Source organism: Montipora foliosa, chromosome 7 (assembly GCF_036669935.1).
Source record: "Montipora foliosa isolate CH-2021 chromosome 7, ASM3666993v2, whole genome shotgun sequence".
NCBI lineage: Eukaryota > Metazoa > Cnidaria > Anthozoa > Scleractinia > Acroporidae > Montipora > Montipora foliosa.
This window is the reverse complement of record NC_090875.1, coordinates 31,069,610-31,074,609: the sequence shown is the minus strand read 5'-3', so window position 1 is coordinate 31,074,609 and position 5,000 is coordinate 31,069,610.

Sequence of the window (5,000 nt, the reverse complement as noted above, 5' to 3'; positions counted from 1 at the left end):
AATATGGTATGCACTGGTATAAAGTCGCCGTTTAGTAATATCTGTGAAAAAACAGATATCCCAGGTGTCTCTATTCATATATAGACGATATTACACGGTTGCGAGGAGATATGAATTTTATGTTATCGTCCCAAGAACAATATTTCACTCGTTCCCTGCACTAACTCGTGATATATTGTTCTTGATACAAGAATGTAAAATTCATATCTTCGAGCTAACGTGTAATTTTTTTTGTTTTTTTGTTATATGGACAATAAATAAATAAATAAATATGGTAGCGATTGAAAAGCAGGCTTTAATGCCAATGTTGGTTATACCAACAAAAAAGGGCAGGAAGAAAAGGCGGGAATCATGACGCCTGCAGTGCAGAGGTATTTAAAGGCCAAGACCTTAGCATAATCCTCCCCGGGATTTTTTTGCCGCTATCTTGAATTTCTGAAGCAGAGGAAGTTTGGGAAGAGGAAAAAGATGGTCATCAAGGGGGTACATTAAAAGCGAGAGAGGTGAAGGGAGAGGGGTGGGGGAGAGAGGAAAAAGTGATCGTCCGGTTGTAGGATACCTAGCTTTGATTGGTTGTGGACCCATTTCAGGAAACGGAGTGAAGCGCGTTTAGTTAGGGGGGTGTTTCTCGTTTCATCAGCCTCTTCGTTCCTCTCGTCCCATTCCCTCGCAGCATCCATCCAACATGGCGGCTCCATAGAGTTCGGAAGGCTTGATATGACGCCTGCACTGCAGGCTATCAATATAACCACTCGTGTGCATACGAAGAACACGTCACGTCACGCCACGTTGCAGGAAGTAGTGGTCGAATTGATTCTACGAGTGTTCTAGTTCCCGGTAAAACACTTTCGTCCATATAATAAATGGAGGATATTGCATGGCCACGCGGGGGTACGAATTTTATCTTCTAATGCTGATAGTATCTGTCTCGAGAGAGCGCAGCGGTCACCAACCGCAAAAATACACATATTGTGTAACATGAAACAAGATATGAAAGTTATAAAAAGCAAGTCATGATAGTGTCAGATTGAGCCATCAAAATCTTAACTTGGTTATATTACAGCACAAAATTATCATTATAAAGGGAAGCTAGAGTTCTCAAATTTGCATACGGATTGGCTCTAATTGTTCAGTTAACCGAACGACGCCAAACGGACCGAACATCCTTGTCATATTTAAGAAATGGTAAGCGTGCAGCGTGCAACTATCGAGTTATGGACGCACGCGGGAGGTTGCTAAGCACAAGAGAAGCGTAGCTTCTTGAGTGCTTAGCAAACCTCCCAAGTGCGTCCATAACTCGATAGTTGCACGCTGCACGCTTACCATTTCTTTTATAACATAATCGTGAACACCACTCCTGCGTGTTTCGCTTGTATTTGCATAAATCAAGTTTGGTCTACAGACGATGTCAACACAACTTTGCTTTTTAAAGACAACTTTGAATCAACAAGACAAAATGATGAACAAACAGTTTTCCCAGTCAAAAATTTTATTGGAATCAACTATAATTTTCTCTTAGGAGAGAAAACATTTCGATTTCCTTGCGAGCGTCGACACAAACACGCTGTCTTTGCACATGCTTCGCTTCTGTTGAAAGCGATCAAGCTATCGCAAACAGCACGACTTCTCTAATCCAAAAAAAAACGACGTTATACTATTTCAACTCAAATGGCCGATGAAATAAATCTCAAAAAGAAAATCGACATTCCAAAACACCATTTACCTTCCTATAGCATCTTCCCTGGTCTCATAAAATCCATTTCAATTCAGCGATTCGGCTTGAATATTTAAGCACAGTTTAGATTGTGTTTTGGAAATCAAAAGCAGTACAAACACGAAACGCTCTTTCGTCGCTTTAAGACCTTTAATTCTCCTTTTCCGCTAGTGATTAATCTTTTGGGCTATATCTTTCTATTTTGAGCTCTGTAGAGGTTCACCCCAATCAGTCTAAGAGGAGGAAAATATGTCTTGGAAAATTAGGACTGATGCGCTCGTGACGGCATTTTCTTCTTAAGTTAGATCGCACGTCAGCTGTCGTCAGCGAGCGTGCACCGATGGGCAAATAGAAATGATCAATTGGCCAATCAGAACGCGCGTTTTATCCAAGTTATGTTATAATATTGGTTGTTCAAAACGAGGGACGCCACTCACAGGACTATAAAAGAAGCACCTTCAACGAACATTTGGTCGAAATCTGCTGTCAACGATTAGAGCACGCAACTGATGAAGGAATCCACTTTGTATTCCGAAACAGGTTTTGCAAGCTGGTACAACGCTCTCTGCAGCAAACCTATCAGAAACACCATGATCCACGTAACGATGATGTAGTCGGAGCAATCCTTGCAGAAATGAGAGACAGCCAGGAACCACCATTAATATCCCAAATTAAGCCCCCAGCCAAGCGGACCTTCTCCGACTCAGAAGAAGAAATACCTTCCTCGCAGCCAGCACCAGCCCTCAAGCGTCCATAGCAGAGCGAGAGTTTCAAGCAGACCCGCAAAAGCCTAAAAATCGCTAGCTGTCCTTACAGAATTCGACGACAAGTAATCCTATCCTGTTGGTCTCCAGTACCAGCCAAGGCCACTACTAAGACCTGAAGAACAGTTCACTGCAGCGTTCAACAAAATCTAGCAAAAAGCAGAACAACAACTCCTCCAGCACGTCAGTGATCCGGCAACAAGAAAAGAACTCTAGTCTCAAGAAAAGTTGGAGCGAATGTTCCCGGACCAAACCAGGCGAGGAAAGGCCGAAAGGACAATCCAGTCAGCGACTAGCTGATCTCTATCCAGAACCAACCCCAGCCAGAGAAAAACGTTGGCTAGAAAAAAAAGAACTGAGCACTATTAAGGAGAAATCGAACGAAATCACAGCTCTACCTCATAAATGTATTTTCTAGAAGGAAAATACAACAAAAGTTGCAACTTATCCAAACGTCTCTTTCACTGACCGACCAACCCTTCGCGACCCATAAGCAAAAATAGAAAGCGACTCCTCAATCGCAGAGCAAATAAAACTCAGTACAAAAGAAATAATGATAGATTCATCAAAAATCTATAGAATATATCTCTTCCTGAAAACGCAAAACGTTGCTCTAACAGGTCTTGAAATTTTTTCCCACTCCCACAAAACTGGTATCACACAAAAAGATATTAAAAGAATTCAACAACTTCACCAAAAACATGCGTTTGAAATATCACTTGGCTGACCGCGAAAGCAACTGTCACCCGTTCCATGCCAAATCTACATGGCAACCGTCACCACAACCTTCTGTGGAACTTGAAGGCTGCCTGAAACGCACTAAGCTATAAATTGCTTCAATTCCTTTAGTAATGCCAAAGACCATTTGTCAGCACAAATTATTTATTTATGTGTAATTTATAAATGTTCAAATTTTCTTATCTCGCCTTAACTCGCCTAAACTCGCATTATCTCGTACAACTTCGCCCACTCTTGCCACTGCAAAGTGGATACCAATTTAAATGGGATGATCCATTCAACCAAGATTCAGACCGGTCCCCCTGGGAAAAGTGCTCCACCTCAAAAGATTTTGAAATTTTTCCGGTAGGACTGAACCGTTCCATTGAGCTTTGGACCAGAATTTCCGGAAATTTTGGTTGAATGGATCGCGCCTAATTCCTCAACTCACTCTCAGGGTAATTTCATAATAAATCCACAATGGGAAGACACCAAAAAATAGGGATTTCAAAAATTTTAAACAATAGTAATTTGTAAGTCCCATCCTTCTGGAGTTTCCAAATAGCCTCTGTGGTAAGGGTATTTCACCACTAAGGTTTCATGAAGTTTTTCAAAGTACTTAATGGACAGTCAATGGAACTACCAGAACAACCTGAACATGCACTAACTTCTTACCTAACAAAAAGGTTACAATTCACCTTTATCACGCGGCGGCCATTTTGGAGTCCGTGGGGAATAAAGGCTTTGTCTTTGCATTGTCTTTGCCCGTCCAGCCTCACACTGAATGAGAGGTTCGACGGGCAAAATCTTTTGTTTGGACATTGAGTGATATGGGTCTATGGTAAGCATGGCAGAAATTCCAGAGGCATGGGGTCACAGGGTCTAGAGAAAGCCACACTGTTTGCTAGTATTTTGGGCCACAAAGTAAGTGACATTAATTAAACTAAAAGTAGAAACAGTGAATCCACGAAAAATTTTAATGTTAATAATTTTTCTTTTAAGGTACGGTAGCTAATGATTTACAATAACGTTTGCAAATGTAATGCATGGAAGCTGTTTACGATAATGAAAATCAGCAGCATAATTATCATCTTACAATCTGATAAAGCTTAACGAAGATTGTAGCTGACAAGTCTGGGATGTAGCTAGAATCCGTTAAATACTCCACATTCTTACTGATTTCCCTATTTCTTAATTATAAAGTTACCTGGTACTGGAAGATCTGTACATTGGTTCCACGTGACATCCTGTTTGGCTTACATTGTAGTCAAGCTGGCAACCATAAGCCATGGTTCATAAAGACTTGTTACCTTTAGCCCTTATAACAACTGAATAAAGGTTTTGCATTGATAGCCAACTTCGTTCGCCATTTTTTTTAATTACCCAAAAGATACGGTTTAACTCCTGTCTCTCACAGGGCCCTCTCGCTCAACTCATTGTCCTGGGAAATTTTAGGTGGGAAGCTTCAACGTGGCGTACATGACATCAAAAGACGTTACAACACGACTGACTCTGGTGGGTCTTTCGGTGGCCATTTTTGTAAGAATGGGAAGCAGGAAAGATTCATCATCACTGACAACTCTTAAGGGTTTGCGAGACAAAGCCGATAATGGAAAGTACTCTTGTTTATCAACTTAAATGAGGTATAGCTCTCTGCACAACTGTGAACACAAGTAAGCCTAAACAGAAAATAAGATCATTCATTTTTTGCTGTTTTGCTAGTCTGAGAATGATATTAAAATCAAGGTGTCTCTCACAGGATTGTCCAAGTTTAATGAGGGAGTTTCTAAAATACAGTAACTGCT